The sequence below is a fragment of the Trachypithecus francoisi genome, unplaced genomic scaffold (genome assembly GCF_009764315.1).
Source record: "Trachypithecus francoisi isolate TF-2019V2 unplaced genomic scaffold, Tfra_2.0 Lachesis_group14, whole genome shotgun sequence".
Lineage (NCBI taxonomy): Eukaryota > Metazoa > Chordata > Mammalia > Primates > Cercopithecidae > Trachypithecus > Trachypithecus francoisi.
The window spans coordinates 46,244,992-46,268,200 of record NW_022681459.1 but is presented as its reverse complement, the minus strand read 5'-3'; the positions used below and the strand labels follow the sequence as shown (position 1 = coordinate 46,268,200).

Here is a 23,209-nt window from a genome sequence, read left to right as displayed (position 1 = left end):
GCTTGTTCTCGTCACTTGGAGGAACACTGGATCAGGAGTCCTGTGCCCACACTGTGAGAGTCGGTGGGATGCGGGACAAACCTCAGGCTTCCCATTTGTGGCTCATAGTCTCTCCCAGCTCCCAGGGGTGTCCTGGGCTCCTGACTCTTGTCCCACCACCCCAGCTTGCTTGAATGTTCTTATCTCCTCCCTCTGCTCTGCAACCTCGCCTCTGCCTCTCCCCAACCCCATTCATCTGTTGGCAGAGGTCACGGGTTGGGGAGGCGCTCTCCCACCTGCCTGGCTGAGCTTTATCTGTAATCTAATGCTGGCCCCTGGGACAGGGGTCAGGGCCACTGCTGGAATGAAACAGGAGGAGAGTGATCGAATGGGTCTTGGGAGGGGGAGAGAGCGAGGTGGGGGAAGGGAAGACAGTGGTGGGAATCTCTGAGATGGCTCAGCCCTGGGGGTGCACCTCCCACTCCAGGCCTGCAATCACCAAAGTTACATGGCCTTGGGCACGCCATTAGGCCTCTTGAAGCCTCAGAGCTCCCCTCTGCACAGTGGGGTGAGGGAAGACCCCATGAGATCTTGTGTTCCCTGCATGGCTGTATGGGTCCTCAGCTTTAACATTCCACCAGGAACTTGGGACTAAGAACACTGAGGCCCAGAGAGCTGAAGTCGCAGCCAGAGAGAGGACAAGAGGGGATTTAAAACCAGTCCAGTGTGTCTCTAATGGCTGTGTGTGTCCCACAGCACCCTGGCGGAGGTCAAAGCTCAAAGTCTCACGCCAAGCTTTCTGACAGTTGCAGGAAGAAGGTGAATTATGCCCCACAGATAAGAAGTTCTTACCTGGGCTGCTGCACTTAGTCCTTGGGACAACTTGCAATTTCCTGAAGAGGGTGACACTGCAGTCGTTTATGAAGGAGTTTTTTTATAGAAGTTACCAAGATGGACTAAATGAGGTGACTCACATCTGTAATTCCAGTGCTTTGGGGGGGCCGAGGTGGGAGGATCACTTGAGGCCAGCAGTTCAAGACCAGCCTGGACAATATAGCGAGACCCCTATCTCTACAGAAATTTTAAAAATTAGCCAGATGTGGTGGTGCATGCCTGTAGTACCAGCTAGTCAGGAGGCTGAGGTGGGAGGATCGCTTGAGCCCTGGTGTTTGAGGGCACAATGAGCAATGTGGCATCACTGCACTCCAGTTTGGGTGACAGAGTGAGACCCTGTCTCTTAAAAACAACCAAAAAAAAAAAAAAAAAAGAAAAAAGAAAAAAGAAAGAAATTGCCAAGATGGAAGAAGCAGTGAAGACTTTGGTAGTGGGAACAGCATAGGCAAAGGCACAGAGTCATGAACCGGGATGATGTTTGCAGAAAAGGGTTTGGTAGTTCCATGTGCTGGAGTGAAGCACACTCAAAGAGTAAAATATGAATAGACATTTGAGCAGGTGAGCCAGGATGGAGGGCATTTTGGCTGGTGGTGGATGGTCTTAAGCAGATATACTCTTCCTGGGGCAGATGGTCTTAGGCAAGAAAACGCTTCCTGGGGGCTAGGTTGGTAAGAAGTTGGCAGGGACAATACTAGATGGGGGAGACTAGTTCAGAGGTGGTGGCTGTGGCAGTAATCCAGGCACAAGAGCCTGACTGATGGTCAGGTAAGATGAGTCCAAATTCAGAGGTGCATAGAGGTGAAATTTATGGCACAGCATCTGGTGCCCAGTGGGAAAAGTGATGGTGTCTTAATGGGCAGCTTGGGGGCAAAGAAAGTGAGTTTAACTGGGCATATATCAAGTCTGAGGAGCTGGTAAGTGTATCAGTTATCTGTGACCACAATAATGCTGCATAACAAACAACCACTAACGCTCAATGGATTTCAACCTTGGACATATATTTGGCTCATGTATTCATGAGCAATATACGAACACTCATGGGCAACTCTGGGCTGGGCTTGGCTGATCTTGGCTGGGTTTACAAGTCCTGGTTGGCTGCTGGTTGATCTAGACTGGCTTCATCTGGCACGGCTGGGATGACTGGGCTCAGCCTCACATGTCTCATCTTCCAGCAGACTAGCTCGAATATGTCCTCATGGCCTTGGCAGAGGTACAAAAGTGAGAGTGAGCCCAGTCATGCAGTGCTTTTGATACTTCCACTTAAATCATGTTTGCTAACATCCCGTTGACAAAGCAAGTCACTTGGCTGATCCTAAAGTCAGAGAGGAAGGGCACTGGGTGGTTACAGTCAAGGTTGGGGATACAGAGAAGGGAAAGAACAAAGGCCCATGAGGGGTTGACAAATCAGCAAGTGGAGAAATGTGTAACACTCATGGATTTCAGGTTGTTGACTATGGACGGTCTCTGGAGCAATGGGAGGGAAGGCCACTGACCACCAGGCCAGAGGCTGAGAAGGATGTCGGATACTTGGGGGACCCTCTCCATTCCCCTTTACCTCCCAGCCCTCCTGTGCCTTCCTGTGGGAGAGAAGACGCCAGAGCTCAGGGTGCCAGTGGAGGCCCCCTCTGGTGTGAACACAGTACATACTCAAAAACATACAAGTTGCAAGAACGCAGCTAGTCAGGTTGGCAGGTTAACCCTTTATGGGTCAGCAGGCAAATCCTGGCACCAGTGTGCACTGTGCATGGTTGTAGGAGCTGGCACGACCCACAGGGCCTCTCCCTCCAAGGAAAGCTCTGTGGAATTCAATCATGGACATGTTGATGTTGCAGGGCCTGCTTTGAACAAAACTGGTGACACATTTTCATTCCGGAATGACATTTGACCTGAATGAGCTCCCTTGTTATCTCCAAGGTTCCAGAGCCTTCTGGTCTATCTCATTCCATCCTCCTGACAGCTCCCCCCACCACACACCCTGACACCAGGGGATAGAGAGCTGGTCCCTCATTTTGCAAATGAAGAGCTTGGAAGTGCAGCAGTGCCTGAGGTCACATGCCAGTGCAGGGACAGTGCACAGAGTCCAGTCCCAGATTCTCAGACTTCAGCTCTTCCCCGTGCAGCCCCCAGCCCCACTCTGGGTGGGTAAAATTATTTGTTGTGCAGCACGAAATCCGTGGTTCGGCGGGGGAGTGTTTAGTCAGGCGGCTTGCTGGTATGACGACCCCCCACGGAGCCACCCAACCCTCCTCCTCAGCCAAGACTGATTCCCTTGGAGGGTATTTTTTTAAGGCAAGAAACAGCAGGAAAATCTCTCTCCCACTGCTTCTTGTATTTCCTTTATAGTTTCCTTTGTTCTATATTTAATTTTTTGTTTTAAACCCAGTTGAAGAGAGATGGGCGAATCACCGATGGTTATTGATTTATTATTTATGGCGAATCATACGTTGCTTTAATTGCATCTTTCGTCCTTTTCCTATTCAACATAGTTGAAGGACAACCCAAGGAAATCGTCCGAGGCATCAGAGACTCTCAGCGACGTTTCTGTTTATTTCTACACTGCAACCTGTTAGAATAAAACTAGAATCACTTCTTCTTGGGATAGGATGGCTCTATCTTTTCTGTCTTTTCTGAGACCTGACCCTGGGTCTCAGCTGAGGAAGTGGAAGATGTGACCTCTCCTTGGTGATGTGGCGTGGCTCCTGGGGGACGCCAAGGGGTGTCCCAAGACTGCTTGTTGGCTCCGTCACTCAATAGCCCCAATCTCTGTTTTCTGGTGACACCAGCTTCTTCCCCTTTCACTTCCTACCCATGCCAAAGCTTGCTTTGCGGAGCAACTCCCTGCCTCATCTCTGGCATCATGCACCGTGAAGTAACAACAGCCATCTGCCGAAATAATCATACAAAGAATCACAATGAGCAATAACACATAAGAGCTTACGTGTATTGAAGGCTTTGCTCTAGCCAAATACTTTATAGGACTCATCTCATTTAGACTCAGACCCTACTGGTGAATGGTTAGTTTAGTTAGGTTATTCCCATTTTATAGGTGAAGATGCTGAGGTCAAGTGGGGATAAGGACCTTGCCCCCAAAGGTAGGGGAAACAGACCTTTACCTGGGGCCAACCGACTCTCAAGCCTGGGATCTGATCACTAGTCTATTCTTCCTCCTTGGAGGACCCGACCCAGCGATTCAATCTACATGTTCCTGTTACCCAGATACTGTAGTGGAAGGGCTGGGAGGGCATCCTCCTGGCTTCTGGGAGCATGTGTTTGTCCAGCGCTGGGGTCAGCTGTTGCAGCTGAGGCCCTCTCCAGGGGCTGTGCCCTGCAGCCACTGCCTCCTGCACCAGGCACACTTGTGGCCAATGTGAGGCTTCCAACTTGGGCAGGGGATGCTTCTGGAAGCCACATAGGTATGCATGAGTCTCAACATTTGAGTGTGTGTGAGCATGTGAGTGTGAACATGTGGGTGTGTATGCAAATGTGAGTGTGGGATTGTATGTGAACGTGTGTAAATGTGTGAACATGTGGCTGAGCATGTGAGTGGGTGTGAGTGCGTTTGTATGTGAAGGTGAGTGTGTGAACATAAGCATGTAAGTGTGTGTAAGTCTGTGTGGAGCTTGCATGTATGTGGTGTATGTGTGGATGTGCTTGCACAGGGATGCATTTTGGGGATACCACTTTTCCGGTCATTATTATTCCCTCCCTCCCTCTCATAGTAACTCTAGGTCAGTTCCCTTCAATTCTCCAGGACCCCTAAAGGCCATAATCATATGGGTGGAGAGCCCAGCTCAACAGAACTGAATTCATCTTCTGTTTTTCACCATCTACAAACCACATGACCTTGAGCGAGTTACCTCCCCTCTCTGGGCCTCAGTTTCCTCATCTGTAACATGGGTTTAACTACAGCACTCACTTCATGGGGTGATCAGGAGGTGCCTGGAAGACAGCACGTGCCCTTTCAATGATAGCTGCAGCCATGAACAAACTCCTGAGTGCAACAAAAAGAGCTTTCTATGTAAGGGCGTGTGTTCTGTGTTCTGTGTATCTCCTTGAGTGGGACAGAGCGCATGACTGCTTGCTGACTGAACAATGCCTTCTTCAAAAAGGATCCTGGCTCTTGGGGTCAGGGCCAGGGAAGGTGGGAAGGCCCTGAAACTCTGAGGGGTCATATGACAGACCAGGGAGTCTCTTCTGATGTCACAGGCTCTCACAGTGCAGGGCCCTGCTCAGCAGCTGTTCCTGCAAAAAGGAAGCAGTTTACACCCAGGAATCTGAGGTCTTTGCTATTTCATGGCAGGCAGACGTGCCCAAAGGAGAAGGCATGTATTGGGCATGAGTGTCTGGGGCACAGAGGATCTAGAATGCTCACTTGGGACCTCCAAGTGATGGTAGAAGGGAGGGCAGAGACCAAAGTGTCCCTGTGACTGCTGTTGATGGACAGTGTAGGTGACAGCGGAATAATGATGGTAAGGTCTCCTGCATGGACTGTCTTTCCTTCCTGTCTTCCCATCAACAAGAATTTATGGGGTCCTGGTGTCATGCTGTGTGGTGGGCAGGAGGGGCGATGGCAGGAAACAAGACACCCCCAGTCTCATGGGGAGACACCATTGTAATTCAATAATAACCCAAATGATAGTGTGATTATAAACTGTACTCCTCACTCTCAGGGAGAGCCACTGGGCTTAAGAGAGAGAATACATAGCAAGGGAACCAATCTGTTAGGCAATCAGGATGGACTTCCTGGAAGAGGTGACGCTTTGGGCAGGAGATCAAAAGTATGAGGAGCAGTTAATCAGGTCAGAGGAGGTGGGCAGAAGAGCATCTTAGGCAGAAAACATTGCGTGGGCAAAGGCCCTGGGGTTGGAGGAATGATGGCATATTTAGGAGGGGAAAGGGGCCAGAAAGGCTGGAACACTGAATGATGGGAAGGGGTGGGTGGGGCAGTCAGAGAGATGCAGAGGTGCAGCCTCACAGGAACTTGACAATTTTGGTGAAGGTGTCAGAGAATTAGATGATCAAAGCTAGGTGTGGTGACAATCTGATTAGATTCACATTTTCAGAATCTCCAATGGCAGTCATGGAGCTAAGCCCTTCATAGACATCTGAAATCCAGTTCTCATAAGAATCTTCAGGAGGGTAGGTGGGTGTGGTGGATTAAAAATGACTGCCAATTCTTTGCCATTCCTACCGTGAAGAGTGGGACCAATATGCCTCTTTTTGAATCTGGGTTAGCCTTGTAACTTTGACCAATAAAAAGTGGTGAAAGTGATGTTCTAGAACTTTTTAGGCTAGGTCATCAGAAACCTTACAGCTTTCACCCAGATCTCATGGAGCTCTTGCTCTATGTGTTCTGAGCTGCCATGTTGTAAGGAAGCCCAAGTCACATGAAGAAGGCATGGAGGGTGAGATGCCTGTGGGGGTGAGGAGAGAGAAAGAGAGAAAGAGAGAAAGAGAGAAAGAGAAGAGAGAGAGAGAGAGAGCAAGACAGAGAGAGAGAGACAGACAGACAGACGAGGAACCCTGAAGTGCCAGATGTGTGAGTGAGTGAAGAAGGCATTTTGGAAGTGGATTCCCCAATTCATTTTGCCCCGGGCAGATATCTCATAGCTCAGAAGTGAACTGCCCAGCTGAGCCCTTCCCAAGTCCCTGAACTCACAATGTTGTGAGCAAGACTGAATTTTTTTAAAACCACAAAGCTTTGGGATAGCTTATCACACAGCAAAAGATGACAGCGAGTATCATTCTCATTTAAGAGGTGAGAAAATGGCTGCCAAGAGGGAAAGGACTGTTCTGTTTACACCCAGAATCAGAACCCAGGGCAGACTAGCTCCCAAAGCACTGTTTAAATCATGGTATTTGGGCGGATCACGAGGTCAGGAGATCGAGACCATCCTAGCTAACATGGTGAAACCCCGTCTCTACTAAAATATACAAAAAACTTGCCAGGCGAGGTGGCGGGCGCCTGTAGTCCCAGCTACTCAGGAGGCTGAGGCAGGAGAGTGGCATGAACCCGGGAGGCGGAGCTTGCAGTGAGCTGAGATCCGGCCACTGCACTCCAGCCTGGGCAACAGAGCGAAACTCCGTCTCAAAAAAAAAAATTTACAGTTTATTTATGTTCATTATTGTAGAATGATTTTTTAAAAATGGAAATAGGGAAACACAAAGCGGGGAGATCATTTCTTGTAAACACCGCAACAAGTGACAGTAACTGTTAGCCCGTGGCTGTGAGTCCTCTCTTTGACTCTTTCCCTGTGAAGATATAAAGTGAGTTACTGAAATGTGGAGATGCTACAGATATTTAGAGACAGCAGTGGATGGCAGGAACCCTCAGGCCCAGTCTCTCATCAGATGTTTTTGGTGACTTTGCTTTTAGCTGTCATTATATATTTCCGAGATGGGCAAGGGTAGGGAAGACGGGTCAGGCCTGGAATTCACAGTGGCTGAGCAATCGCATATTCCCTCCGGGACTCATGCCTTTGGGCACCTCTCATCCTCATCTGGGCACTTCCAGGTATGTTTATATTGGGTTTCTTCTCTACTTTACAGAGGAAGAAACTGAGGTCCAGCAAAGGGATGCATCTTGCTGAGGGGCTACCACTTGGCCAGTGGGAAAGGCTGTAAGGTACTGAAGAAATCATCAGAGACCATCCCAAGCTGCTGTTTCCCGACAATGTTCCCCAGAACACTAGTCCTAAGTGGTTCTGTGGACAAATAAGTTTGGGAAATACCACATATATTTCTTCTGTTTGGATGGTCAACGCACATGAACATAGTAAAGGCACTGGCAAGTACTGCCAACTTTTAGAGCATGTATGTTCATTATCTCACTTTGCTTTATTATTTTGTATTGACAAATAAAAATTACATATGATGCACACTGTATTGTTTAGAAATAGGTATGCATTGTGGGATGGCTAAATCAAACTAATTAACATGCGTTGTATGTCATACAGCTATTAATATTTTGTGGTGAGAACACTTAAAATTTACTCTAGCAGCCAGGCACAGTGGCTCACACCTGTCATCCTAGCACTTTGGGAGGCTAAGGAGGACAGATTGCTTGAGCCTAGGAGTTTGAGACCTGCATAGGCAACATAGTGGGACTCCATCTCTACAAAAAGTAGAAGAAGTTAGCTGGGCATAGTGGTGCATGTCTGTAGTCTCAGCTATTTGGAAGGCTGAGGTGGGAGGATTGCTTGAGCCTGGGAGGTTGAGGCTGCAGTGAGCTGAGATCATGCCACTGCACTGCACCCTGAGTAACAGAGCAAAATCCTGTCTTAAAAAGAAAAAAAATCTGCTCTAGCAATTTTCAAGAATATACTACTTTGTTATTAACCATTGTCACCATGTGGTACAATAAATCAATCTCTTGAACTTTTTTCTTTTTTTTTTTTTTGAGATGGAGTCTCATTCATCACCCAGGCCGGAGTGGAGTGGCTTGATCCTGACTCACTGCAACCTCCACCTCCCAAGCTCAAGTGATTCTCCTGCTTCTGCCTCCCGAGTAGCTGGGACTACAGGCATTTACCATCACATCCAGCTAATTTTGTATTTTTACCATGCTTTAACATTCACCATGTTGGTCAGACTGGCTGTGAGCATGTAACCCGGGCTTGCCATGGGGTGGGCCTTGCTCTAAGCTCATTTCATACTTTTACCTCATTTAATTTACAGTAGATGAGAGAATGGTTGTGAAGCCCTTTCAACTTCCAAATGTAATATGACTTTTCATCAGTAGGGTGTACGTGACCGAAGCCCTGGTCATTTGCTGTGAGCAGGTCCTCCAGGGGTGGTGGGAAAAAGAGGAGCAGAGCCCTGCTAATGATGTGCAGGGGGAGGAAGATGATGGAGAAGGGAAGGAAGGTGATAGGGCAGGAGAAGGGTGGCAAATGACAAAACAGGAACCAAAAGATCTTGCTCAGATGACCAAACTGTGCACCATCCTCTCCTCCTCTCAACAATGGAGAGAACTCCAGGGTCTTTTGTGCTCTGACCTTTAATTAAATGCATTTCTCCAAAAGGAACTAGGAAGTAAAATCTCCCTATATCTGTTAGGAGTCTTTGGTTATAAAAAACAAACAAAAAAACCCAGCTCAAAGTGGTTTAAACAAACAACCAAAGGAATTTATTGGTTTCCATAACTGAAAAGCCCCAGTGCAGAATAGGCTTCAGGTATAGTTTGAACCAGAGGCTCCCTTCGTGATAGTGGACGTGGCCTCATCAGGCCTCATATCCTCATTCTGTCCCATCTGAAAGGTCATGGATGACCCTCTGGTAACCATCACTTAAGAGAGAACAATGTCTTCTGATGTCTCTGCCAAATCTCTTTTTACGTCATGGGCCTGATTGGGTTCCATGATCTCGTATCAATCTCTGCATCCAGGAGAAAGAGAAGCGTTGATCAAGTAGCAGGTCCTATTGTTTGGGAAGTGTGGGGCGGGTCCCACCTAAACCACACAGGTGAGAATGAGGAAGAGATGTTCCCCCAGAGGAAACATCTAGGTGCTCTTGGTGGCAGGAGGAAATAAATATGGGGCAGAAGTCAGCAAAGACCCAAGGAAGTCCCTGACACTCAGCATCTACTCTGTTCTGGAGGACTCAGGTCCCAGTCTCACCCCATTCCATTCCCTTCAATCCTGGTATTCAGGGATCCCACCAGATGGCCCTGAGCTGTTTTCCTTATACATATTTATCTTCCTGTAGTCTCCCTCCAAGACCCCCAGTAGGCCCATTTACTTCTCCTCAGGTAACACCTTTTATTTTCCCACCTCCACACATTTGCTGCTGCTCTTGTCTTTGCCATGAGCTTCTCTCATAATCTCCTTTGCAGATGTTTTCCATTCCTCAAAACCCTGCTCTGACACCACCTCCTCTATGAGGCACTCATGGAGAGATACCATCTCTGGGACTTTCAAAACACAATAGGTACCAGAACATAGCTATCAGCAGGGAGGGAACTGGTTTGATTCACTGTTGTACTGCCAGTGTCTGGGATGAATTGATGAGTAAATAAATCCCATTTCTCCTCTGCTGTGCCATCAACTTTAGGAGGTCAGAAACTATTTGGAAAAAGAAAGAGGGTGGATTTTGGAATCAACAGACTGGTTTGGAGTCCTGACTCCTCCTTTTGATAGCTGTGGCACCCTGATTCTGTGTACATTTGCAAAATGGTGATAATTACACTTCCCTCGATGACTGTAAAATACCTGGCCCACTGTGGTATATCATTGGTGCTTGCTGGTGAAAAAGAGCCCAGGAGCCAAAGCCTCCTTACTTGGAGCAGTGATCAAAGTTTCAAACATAGGGTCTGTGTCTCTTGAAACAGACAAGGCCATGGGCCCCCTTTACGAGGATTTGTTTGCACATGTGCTGAAGAAAATAGTGTTGAATATGATGATTACAGGCAGCCAATCAATTAGCCCTTGTTCAGGAATCTGATCATGGCAGTCAATCGGTGATTGCCAATCTGCATGTTTATTCAGCATCATTAATTATGCATCACACAGCATTAATCCCCATAATATGCATGTGTGCATGCTGTGGAACAAGGCTGCTGGTCCTGTTGTGGGGAGGATATATGTGTGTGTGTGTGTGTGAGAGAGAGAGAGCAGGGATACCTCACATTGCAGCAGCCCATGAGCGCTGGGCCAGAATGAGTGCTGTGTTTGCATTGGTCATGGAAGCTGGGACGGAACTGGATTCTTCATTTAAATTTAGAGTTGAAAATGGTGGATGGCAGGCCCGATCCAACTTGCAGATGTGTTTTGTTTGGCCTGAACAAAATGACTCTTTTAAAAAAAAGGGCTATAATGTATTTAGTCTGGGCATGCCAGTTTGCCGCAGTCCCCACCACTCCTTATTGCCTCCTATACCATCTACTTTCAAAGTTTCCTGCCTGGTTCCTATGTGCATTTGAATAGGCGACCTATAGATCACCTTCACTTTTTTTCTTCACCTTTTTTTTTTATTGGTCCCTAAGCAACTCTTTTAGACATTTTTCCCTTCTCACTCCATGCCCCCACCAGTGAAATTTTAATAGTACAGATATATTGAATATCCGTTTATGGAGTGTATGTATGACTGTAAGACTTTGTGCCCTTCAAGGGGCAAACTTCACCCCTGTAGAGAATACAGGCTGTAGGTTATAAAGTCTCTGCCTGTCTCTAATGGTTCTCATGATGTAGTAGGGATGGAAAGTGGGTTGGCAATGAGGTGATATGAGCTTTATAATCATTTCTCTTTTATATTCTCTGGATGAGCACTCCGTTTCGGCCTTGCTGCTCTCCTTACTTCCCCCTAAATGACCTCCAGGCAGTCCAGACTAATTTTGTCATGCTGTTCTCCCCCTGACACCCAACTCCTCCAAATCCTCAAGATCCAGGCATCCCCTCCTCCAGAATCTTTCTGGCCAATTAAAATACTGGTCCATGGGTATTGAAATGTCAGAGGTGAAAGCTCTTACGGAGTAACAATTTCTAAACTTACACTTTGCAGATGAGCAGACAGAAGCCCAGAGATGGCAAGAAACTTATCCAAGCCTGCACAGCAAGTCAGGAAGAAGTAAAAACCATGACCAGATTTTAAGACTAATACTTTCCATCCACCCTACTTACTCCCTGAGGCAGATTTATTTACTTTTGCATTACCTGGGCCTAACTAGCACAGAGGTGGTGCTTGTGAAGTGTCATAATGTACATTGACACTTTAAAGCATTAAAGGTTCTGACAAGTCCTGCAAGAAAACAAACCATTTTAGTTTTGTGCAATACAGCTATCTTTGAACTTGTGCTTGACTCTGGAACCTGTTTGTGACTATAAACCCTACTATGTGCCAGGTACTTGGGCACCAGAATATAAAACAATTTATAGTTTTATAGCATCTCCAAACTGGAAATGACCCAAACCACATCAACAGTAAAATAGATTTAAAACTCTAGTATGTTCATGGAAAGGAATATTATACAGCAGTGAAAATGAATAAACTACAGCTCTGTGCAACAACATGGAGAAATCTCACTGCATAATATGGGAAAGAAGAAAACAGACACAAAATAATAATAATATGATTACTATTATTATTCCATTTACGTAAAACCCAAAAACAGACAGGGCTAAACTATGTTGTTTTTAGGCCTGAAGAAAACGCAAAGAAATCATGACCACAAAAGTCAGGATAGTCATGAAATATTGTGGGGAGGAAGGGAGTAGAACTGAAGGGAGTCAAGAAAGTGCTTCTGGCCGGGTGCAGTGGCTTACGCCTATAATCCCAGCACTTTGGGAGGCTAAGGCAGGTGGATCACTTGAGGTCAGGAGTTTGAGACCAGCCTGACCAACATGTTGAAACCCCATCCCTACTAAAATACAAAAGTTAGCTGGGCATGGTGGTGGACGCCTGTAATCTCAGCGACTTGGGAGGCTGAGGCAGGAGAATTGCTTGAACCTGGGAGCTGGAGGTTGCAGTGAGCGGAGATGACACCACTGCACTCCAGCCTGGGCAACAGAGTGAGACTCAGCCTCAAAAAAAAGAAAAAAAAAGAAAGTGCTTTAGGTTGTTTCTTGAGTTGGCTCGTGGTTACCCAGGTGTTTGCTTGATGGTGAATCATTAAATTATGCAAAGTCGTATTTTCTGCATTTTGCTATACTTTTAAAATGTTTTATAATTGAGAGAATAATAAAGGTTGGACTATCCTCGGCTCAGAGAATGGGCTCTGGGGGCAGGAGTGGAGGTGGGAGGATTTGAGAGGTGGCTGCTGCAGTCGCACGGGCACCAATAGTGGCCTGGACCGCAGTGGGGACCACTGGGATGGAGGGACCAGAAGGATCACGAGGGACTTAGCAGATAACTTGGCAACCCCCAGTGTATTCACCAATGTGTTTGGGCTCCTGGCTTTGTTTTTTGTTGTTGTTGTTGTTGTTGTTGTTTTGTTTTTGAGACAGAGTCTTGCTCTGTTGCTGAGGCTGGAGTGCAGTGGCGCAATCTCCGCTCACTACAAGCTCCAGTTCCCGGTTTCATGCCATTCTCCTGCCTCAGCCTCCTGAATGGCTACAGGCGGCCGCCACCACACCCAGGTAATTTTTTGTATTTTTTAGTAGAGATGGGGTTTCACCATGTTAGCCAGGATGGTCTCAATCTCCTGACCTTGTGATCCACCCACCTCGGCCTCCCAAAGTGCTGGGATTACAGGCGTGAGCCACCGCGCCTGGCCAGGTTCCCGGCTTTGAACCACTGGCTCCAGGACCTCCTGTCCATAGTCCCTGACATTCAGAACCAGGAGGCCAAATGGGCCTCATTGGGGTGCCCGGCGGGACAGACGATGTGAAGAGCATCGGAGAATGCCATGGAAAGGCTGCTAGGAAAAGAGAAGGGGGATTGAGTGCAAAGAGAGAGCGGCGAAGAGACGGTCCTTTAGAGCTGTCAGCATGGGGCTCCAGGCGCTCCGCGTGCCATAAGCAGCTTCTTTGGATTGTTTTTTGGCCAACACGCACAGGTCGGCTGGTGAGCTGGCCAGGATGACCTGTGCAGATGTGGTTGCAGCTGGAGGGGGGCCGTGCAGTGATCAACGAATGGATGAAAACCCAGCCCCCAGGAAGCCCCTCTCCAGCTCCCAGAGCGTGTTTTCTTGCGCCTTCTTTCCCACCTCCCGGGGGTGGCCGCGGTGTTTTCTGTCTGGCCGGCCATGCCTGGCCGTGCTCGGGAACACAGTCCCCTTCAGAAGTGCCCCCGAGTCCGCCGAGCCATCCAAGCCCTGACAAACTCTTGAGGGAAGCAGGCGTCGCAGGCCCAGCTGTGTAAATGTTTTTGGTTTTCCTGCTGAGGCTAGGGGTTGAGTCCATGCCAAGACAAGCCTCGCTTGAGTTTTCTTTGGCAAGGCGGCCAGGCTCAGGAATGTCAGGCGAACTTTCCAAGTGGGATGGCCTGTCGGTGGGACCTGGGGCTGAAAGCTGAGCCTGGGGTGTACTCTGCCATCATCTAATTACTGCGTCCCCAATTAGAGTCAAGAAGCTGTGCCCAGGCTGGTCAGATGGGAGCCATTTTGTCGGCGTGCCCTCCTCTTTCCGGGAGAGATCAGGGCCATTTAGGGGGCTTTCTGTGGGCTTTCCCATTGGGCATGGGTGGGAAGGTGGCATTCAGCGTCCTCAGAGTGGTGGAGCTTGGAAGGGGATGTGCGGACTCCATTCTGAGCCCAGGCTGTGAAACTGGGATAAGTGGCCACATCATGACTGTGAGGTGTGTGTTTTTTCTTCTTCTTGTTTGACTCCATTTGGCTGACTGTGACTTGGAGCTTTCTTGGTGGATCTCACAGAAGAGAAAATCTAGAGCAGGGCTTCCAGATGGAAAATCCTCCAGTGGTAGGCAGACTACCTGAATGAATGGAGCTGGCCAAGAGTGAGGCAACAGGGAGTGGCGGGGACTGGGGCAGAATGGGACCTCATACCCTTTCTAAAGGGGCGGGTGCCTGTCATTCCAGCACTTTGGGAGGCCAAGGCAGGAGGATCACTTGAGTCCAGGAATTCAAGACCAGCCTGGGCAACATAGTGAAACCCATCTCTACTAAAAACACAAAAATTAGCCAGGCATAGTGGCACACGCCGGTAATCCCAGCTACTCGTGAAGCTGAGGCAGGAGAATTGCTTGAATCCAGGAGGTGGAAGCTGCAGTGAGCCAAGATTATGCCACTGCACTCCAGCCTGGGTGACAGAGTGAGACTCTGTCTCAAAAAATAATAAAGAAAGAAAGAAAGAAAGAAAGAGAGAGAGAGAGAGAGAGAGAGAGAGAGACAGACAGACAGACAGACAGACAGACAGACAGAAAGAAAGAAAGAAAGAAAGAAAGAAAGAAAGAAAGAAAGAGGTAGGTGCTTCTCATCTCCAGCAGAGCCCAGCTGCTCTGGGTGAATATAATTATCATGTGGTCCAAACTTCTGAAATGCCAAGAGAGATCCCAAACTGTATTTTACATGAAATCTCCCAATCTCTAAATATTGGCAACTAATTAGATTTTTTTAAAAAAATCAATGAAGTGCTGTATTAGCCAAACAAAATACATCTGGGAGCTGGACAAGGTCTCCAGACCACCAATGTGTGACCTCTGGTCTCTGAGTTCCTGACCTATGACTGCAAGCCAAGTGGGCAGATGGAGACAATGACATCATCCCCAACAATAGCAATAACAAAAACCTTTTGTTTCGACTCTGGGCCGCCCTAGGTGTCGTGCGAGCATTTTGTATGTGGAGCTTCATTGAAATCTCACATCAGCCTGAGAGGAAGATATCATCACGCCCACTTTACCGATGGGAAAACTAAAATCTCCAAGAACGGAAGTGACTTGACCAAGGTAACTGATTGGCAAGTGGCAGTGCAAGAATTTGAGCTGAGGTCTGTCTGAATCCCAGCACTGGGCCAGAGTAAAAAGACTTGCCTTGTTCATTCGTCCATTCATTCATATATTCAGCAAACATTTATTGAGCTTTTACTGTGTGCCAGCCACTTCGCTAAGTTTGCAAGGGTTAAATGAAGGAATATACGTAAAGTGCGTGGAGCAGGTAGGAACTGCTTGGTTTCCTAGCTTTTATTATTATTATTACCAACACGGATCTGTTTACAACAGGGTGTGTCCTGCCCAGGCATAGGGGTGGGGTGGGTAAGAAGCTGTAAAATATGAGTAATGTGTAGCTTCTTCTGAAGATGCCCAGCCTTGTGGGTCTGAGCTAGAAGCTTCCATATATATCCTGGAGTTGATACCACCATTTCTAATCTGTGCAGTGGGCCACAGTTTGCCTGCAGTCAGAGTGACGGGGCAAAGAAGCTTAGCAGCTTGTATTGGCGAAGCTCTAGACAGTAAGCTCTGGGAGGAGGCCTTGACTTTCTTGGTGGCCCCAAGGACAGCACTCATGCTTGCAAAGGTGCCCAGCTGTGAAGGGGTGCTAGTGGGCTTGTGAAGGAGTCAGCCAGTCCTGCAGCATTGGGTAAGTAGAGTCAGGGTATGAGGGTGCTCCTAGCTGAGGCCCTGAGCCTTTCTCTGTAGGATCAAGGGGGTCTGGACTAAGGTCCCCAGGTAACCTGTCTGAATCCCAGCACTGGGTTGGAGTAAAAAGATTTGCCTTGTTCATTCATTCATTCATTCATATATTCAGCAAGTTTGCAAAGCCAGACTGAACTCAGCCCTCCTCTGCTCACAAGCATTCACTGGCTCCCTATTGCCTCTTACATTGCCCACAGGGATCCCGCAATGAAAATGTGAATGAATGTGTGTAAGTGAATAAGTAAACGCCACATACATGCAGGCACCCTTAGGCTTGGTGAGTCCTTCCCTATCCACCTGTCCATGGCCTCCGCCCCATGTGGAAGGTGTTTTGGACAGAGTTGAGTGGGGGAGAGCCCAGAGCTTGGCATTCCCACTGAATTCCAGGAGAAGCTGAGGAGTTGGGGACGCCGAGTAGAGACACATGGCAAACCTGAGTGCCCACTTTTTGGATGATTTCCATGCAATTATTGGATGAGAATTTCCACTAGGAGAGAGGGTCCACCTCAGGCCTAACGTAAATGCCAATCTTGACATCAACAGCCACAATCCCTCATGTTTATGGAGCACTCACTCTGTGCCAAGCACAGTGCTCCACATTGCACTAGGAATGTGATGGGATCCTTACACTTGCGTTGTTCCCATTCTGCAGAAGGGGAAACTGAGGCCTAGAGAGAAGACATCATGTAGCAGATGTATGGGGGGGCTAGAATTCCAATACAAGCTTGCTTGTGTCGTGACACTGCATTTAGGAGCGCATTTGCTTACTTGCATGTCATCCCCACTTTACAGGTGAAAGAAGAAGCCCTGGAGAGGCCTGCCCACTGGCCCACAGCCATGTGGAGTGAACCAGGAACTCAGGTAGTTCCCCCTGCAACGCCAGGGCAGTCCCCCATCCCATAGCCCCACCCCTGCCATGCCAAGTTCAACCAGTGCTTCCCACTCACCCATCATATGCAGATCAGGGCTGATCAGACATGAACACCCCACCCAGGAAGGTCTCTCAGGGCTTCCAGAAGCCCCCAGGTGTGAGGTGGGCATGCAGCCCCTCCCCAGGGGCCTTTGCAGAGCCTGGAGCCCGGCGAGCCTCCAGAGGAGGGTGATTTGGAATGGAAACACACAGGCTCTTCCCTGTACATAATGAGCAGGGAGTGAGCTGATAGATATGCTAATTTCATTATTCATGTACATAATTACAATCTAGAAGTTGGCAGCTTTCTAGGTAATGACAGGAGGGAAGGGGAAATTTACCTAACTTTTGTAATATATGTGTGGTATTATTTAACTCTTAAATTAAGATCAGGGACCTAATTCATTTCACGAGGCCTGAGGATATGAGGCACCAACAGAGTTCCACCCCATCCCTCCTCCCTTCAGCAAATACCTACCTTGAGCCAGGCCTTGGGCCAGTTTTGGGGTTGCTATGGTGATGGAGGCTCAGAAGTGCGGAGAAGGGCAAGGTGGAGGAAGAACAGGCAGCCAGGGGGAGCACCAAGGGACCTGCCCACTAAATCCTGGGGAGGGAGGAGGGAGTCAGAGAGAGCTTCCTGGAGGAGGAGGCACCTGCTCTGGTCTTGAAAGATGATGTGCAAGAGTTGTGCCTGCTAAGGAGAGAGAAACATCTTTGAGAGGGTGCTGGTGGTTGGCAGGAGTGGGGAAGATCTTGGACAAAGGCCAGGAAGTGAGGCCACAAGGCATTTTTGAGGATGCTGAGCTAGCTGGAGAATGCAGGGGAGGTGCTGGTGTGCGTTTCTGAGAATGGGCCTATCAAGATTCAGATCTTAAAATCCGACGTGCTCAGCCTCACTGGGAACCCCAGCATGCTAGCCCGATGTGTCTGGGGCCCACAGCTCCTGCCTTGCTCCCCCCACCTGATAAGGCCTGGGAAAGGGTGATAAGGGGAGAGGCCCATTTGGTGCCTGCCAGCCCTTGGCTGGGCACCCAGCTGGGGGAAGCAGGACTCAGGCATTCAAGAACCCCCCACCCCCCCGCCCAACCCGCCGAGATGGGCAAATTTTGAGCCCTGGCCTCTGAGCAGGGAGGGGTACACTCCGGGAGCGGGCCCCCTACTGTCCTAGGGAGCCTGTTAAGAAAGCCAGCTCTGGGCTTTCTTCCAGCTGGATGTGGGGGCTTTGCAGAGGGGCCGGGTCACTGTGGGGGGGTGTGAAATTCTTGATTAGGGCTGACTGTGGCCTGCCCCCTCCCCTGATGTTGCTCTTCCTGCCCCTCCCAACACTTGAGGGAGAGGGAACAGCTGCACAAACACAGGCCAGGGGGCCAGAGGGAGCCGGGATGTGAGATGCCGCGTGGAGGGGGCGGGAGGGTGGGAAGGTTGCTGCATGAATGTATTTGTGTGTGTGTGTGTGTGCGCGCACGCACGCGTGTGGCATGCCTGTGTGTTTGGCATATGCATGTGCTGGGCACGCGGCTGTGAGTGCTGGACGTGTATTAGGATGTGGGTATATCACCTGTGTGTACATGTGGGAGTGTGCATGGGTGCAGATGCAGATGTTAAGTCTGTGCATATGCATATGTGTGTGCACACAGGCAATTGTGTTGCCATGCACGTTTGAAGCATGCATGAGGGGCGGTGTGTGTGCATTATGTGCGATGATAAAGAATGGACATGTGGTGTGCCCGCAGGTATGATCGTGTTGGTGTGTGTGTGTAAAAGTTACATTTTGTGCATGCACATGTGTGGGTAAGGGATGGGTAGGCGTGTTCACGTGTATGTAAATGTGTTGGTCATGCCTGTGTATATGTATAAGCTATGGCATGTGCATGTGCATGTGTGGATATAAGGGTGTGTGTGCATGTGCAAAGGGGGAAGGGCGTGTTTGTGATGCATCGCAGGTGAAGACCCAAGTCAGGACTCAGCCCTTGTCCAAGTTCTACGTGATAACCACGTGGAAAGCAGCTCCCTCCCGGGATGCCCCAGGTCTGCAGTCCCTGCCCACAGCCTGGCATCTCCCCCAGGGCCCCAGGTCCTGCTGTAGGCTAGTCATTGTATGGCTGCATTCCTAGGAGGGAATGATTTGTTTTCCCTTGAAGTCCATCCTTCTACAATTGTTTCCGCGAATTTCCCTGGATTTGTAGGTTAAAATACATCCCTGGCTGGGCACAGTGGCTCATGCCTGTAATCCCAGCACTTTGGAAGGCTGAGGTGGATGGATCACCTGGGGTTGGGAGTTTAAGACCAGCCTGACCAACATGGAGAAACCCTATCTCTACTAAAAATACAAAATTAGCTGAACGTGGTAGCGCATGCCTGTAATCTCAGCTACTCGGGAGCCTGAGGCAGGCGAATCACTTGAACCTGGGAGGCGGAGGTTGTGGTAAGCTGAGATCATGACATTGCACTTCTGCCTGGACAACAAGAGTGAAACTCCGTCTCAAAAAAAAAAAAAAAAAGCTCCATCCCCAACCTACTCCGGTCCCCCACCCGGGGCTCAGCTCAGTTCTGGGAATGCAAATGGTGTCCTTTCTGCTGGGCAAGGGGCAGATGCTAAGTGAAGACCTACTATACGCTACACACCTGGCAGGGTCAGTTACACTCCTGCAGTTACTGAGCCCTTGCAAGTCTTGCATGAAAGCTAAGACTTTTGCATTAAAAAAGAGGACGCTGGGATTTACTATCACCATGATTAGACAACTTGCCTGAAGCTCATGGAAGTTGGGAACCTTGCATCAAAATAGAACAACTGGGGACCCAAACCAGGATGGGAACCCAGATCTGACTTCTGAATTTAAACCCTGCCTTGCCTCATGGACCCACTTCATTGCATCCTTCCTGGCCACCATTCCTCAACCAAACCTTCTTCTTAAGGAAAGAGAAAAAAAAATGAGCTAACATGCTAGGAGATTTGGAATGAATGTGAAGTTCTCCAGGTTAAAATGGAGACCAAGGGAAATTTATATGATTCCACTTTCCTCATCTCTCTGGATCCCTCATCGAGCCGGTAATGTATTCCCCCTTCTTGCTAACACACTTTTTAAAATGTTAATAGACTGTAAATTACTTTTCTTTTTATACTTCTTAAAATAAGCGTTTCCTCTTGTAGATGGCAAGACGACGCTGGAGTTACGGGCTTGGTTTTATTACTGTCGAGATGAGATGGACTGGAGAGAGCTCATACAGCTTTTATAGGAACTATTTTATTTATAAGAATTTTCCTAATGTCAGATGGATGTGACATGCCTGGTTTCTTTCTGCCCACTATTGAGAGAAGAGAGGAATTTAGCATGGCCTGGGTCTGGATTGCATTCCTTTGCCCTGGAAATTCTAGAATTGGAGAAGGAATTTTCTTTAGCAGCCTTAATACGATAGTTTTCCAGTTTCTCCTTGCATACCTCTGGTGATGGGGAACTCATTTCCTATCAAGACAGCCAGTCTCAGGTGCAAGCTCCAACTCCTTTCGTATAATTACCTGCCCTAGCTCTGTTCTCTGGAACTAGGGAGGAAACCTCTCCACAGTCAACTTTGGGAGCCTCTCAGGGATTAGAAGGCAGCCACTATTTCCTGTTCTGGGTCTTTTTTTTCTGCATAAATAGTCCTCTGATTCTTTAAATCCTTCTCCATCACTTCATCATCTCACCCATCATCCAAAATGTATTCAGAATTCTTTTCTCCAGGGTCAGAAGGACTGTTTCAACGTCTCTTAGTTATCAAGATCAGTATTTCTCATGATCACTTCTGAAAAAAATCCCAGTTCTGGTCATGTTTGTAAGAATTTTATGTTCAGATGAATTTTGGACATGCTGGATTAGGGAAATGTAAGCTTGTTCCTTTGCAGCAGGACTTATCAGAGCCTTAGATGATTGATACACACTAGGACTCTCAAAGCGAGTGGAGTAGGCAGCACTTCACAAACTCAAGTGACTGTGGATTCATGGGTTTCCAAAGGGCATCCCAGAGGGCAGGCATCCCTTAAAAACAATTCCAAAATGCTGTTTTGCTGTGGCTCTGGAGTTTGATAAAGGCATTATCCTTTTATCAAACAAAAGGATAATGCCCAGTAGCCCATAGAAAACCAGCCTGTTGGTTCTGTTATAGCATCTCCTCATGGTGGCTTCTGTATATTGTGGGTGCCTCAAAATGGCACGTGTGATGGCCAATGCGAGGTCGCATTCATATGTGATTCTCAGCATAGGGGTGTTCACTCTATTTCCCACTCATCCCCCAGTCCTAACTCAGTTTTCCCATTATGAGCAAGGAACAAGGTGAATCTATTAGCCTTTCAAGGTAACTTCTAGCTCTGACCAACTGGAAAGCTGGGACCTGGGATGGGTGAGTTTGGGCTCATGAGAGTCATGTTAAAGGAGGAACAGTTGGACTGTTGGGGACAGGGAACAAAAAGGAAGAGTAGGAACAGTTAAGCTGCTCTGGAAACAGGTCCCAGCCTGCCATGTTTTCCCTGTGGGACTTTGGCAATGATGTCACCTCTCTGACGTTCAGATTTCTCATCTGGAATGTGTAAGAGATTCATCTTGGCACCCTCCTCACAGGGCAGATGGAACACAAGACTGGGTACAGAGGAAATACTTGATCCATCCGAGTGCCTCATTCATTGAGCTCTTGGAAGAGCTGCTTTCCTCCTGAGCACCCTCTTTCCAGCCAAGCAGGGCTTCCTGCATAGCCTCAAATGTGCCAAACCTCTCGCTGCCTCAGGGCCTTTGCATATGCTGCCTGATCAGCCTGGAACCCACTTTCCAGCTGTATGCCCATGGCCCACAGTAGGGGCTTCATAACCATTGCCTAAACTGTTGTGAGATGAAGGTCCTCGTATGTCTCAGAGAGGCCACCCAGCTCATGCTCACAGTCTAGCAAGGCCTGAAATCTGCCTTTGTCCCACCTGGAGGGAACAAGCAGCTCCTCCCACACATGCACCCATAAGTCTCCATTACAGCAGTTTCCAGCAGCACTAGAGACAGGAATGACGTTGGCTGGGGGGTTGCCAGTTACACACCCTGCCCACCCAACCCAGCCCATAGCCCTGGGTCAAGGTCACCTCTGCAAACTGCAGACACTGTATTCAGGGCAGACCAATGATGTCCCCTTCCTAGGTTGCCCATGCTGTCCACCAGCTTCATCAATCTTGAACAATTGGCCACAGGCTTGTTTTCTTAAAAGTGATGTTACCTCTAATTATCTCCGACAGGACGCAGTGTGTGCTCCTTATTCTCCCTTTTCAGCTCATCAGATCACGTGCGAGCGCTGTGGCTGGGATAATTGAATATCTTCTTTAAACCAACAGGCGGTCTGTTCTCCCCTGCGCTGGGCAGGCATCTTAATGTGGTTCCATGAGGCCAGTCTGGGGCATCTGCCAAGAGCAGGAGAGGATCTACACCACTGAAAGGCTCTACTCACTCAAAACACCTCCTGTCATGGCTTTGTCTTGTGCCTTATACTCTACCCTTTGTTGAGTCTTTGGGTTGAGGGGCATTGAGGTTGAGACCCAGGTGGCTGGGTTTACATCCCAGATGGGCCATCTTTGAGCTGCGTGATCTTGGGGAAATTGCTTAACCTCTCTGTGCCTTGGTTTCCTCATATGTAAACTGGAGGTACTAGTTGTATCTCACGGGGTTTTTGTATGTAGAATAGCACCTGGCACATAGTAAGTTCTGTGTCCATGTGGTCATTATTTCTGTCGCTGCTACTGTTACTTTTTGGGGCATTGTGGGCAGGGTGAGGAAGGGAACTTAATAGAGGATCAATGCAGATTCTTCTTCGCTATTTTTTTTTTTAAGACAGGGTCTGGCACTGTCGCCCAGGCTGGAGTACAGTGGTGCTATCAGGCCCACTGCAACCCTGCAATTCCAGCTATTTGGAAGATCCTCCCACCTCCATCTTCCAAATAGCTGGAATTGCAGGCATGCGCCACCATGCCTGACTAATTATTTTGTATTTTTAGTAGAGACGGGATTTCACCACATTGACCATGCTGGTCTCGAACTTGTGAGCTTAAAGTGATCTGCCTGACGTGGCTTCCCAAAGTGCTGGAATCACAGGTGTGAGCCACTGCGCCGGGCCTGGGCTATTCACATTTTTAGGTTAACCTTTTAGTTCTTGGGGCTGATCTCCTGGAAAAGGGTGAATCCAATTGTGGTGGCAGAGAAATTCACGAAGTTCAAGGGACAGAATTTCCAACTGGAAATGGTAAAGCAGCAAGGATCCCAGAAGATCATTTGGGCCCAGCCCTTTGCATTTCAAATGGGGAAACTGAGGCTGAGAGCAGGATCAGAACTTGCGCAAGGTCACATGGGTAAATGGTAAACTCAGTGTAAACCCAAGGCTTGATGAGAATTGCGATGA

At 48.4% G+C, this 23,209-nt stretch overlaps 1 long non-coding RNA gene across 1 annotated transcript; it reads left to right on the top strand.

Annotated features, from left to right (window-relative positions):
* Positions 1-13,903: 13,903 nt before the first annotated feature.
* LOC117096711 lies at positions 13,904-19,049 on the top strand. The gene is made up of 4 exons (XR_004442603.1): positions 13,904-14,103; positions 15,082-15,210; positions 16,690-16,758; positions 18,994-19,049. It is a non-coding gene; the product is annotated as an uncharacterized LOC117096711 (long non-coding RNA).
* The last annotated feature ends 4,160 nt before the right edge of the window (positions 19,050-23,209 follow it).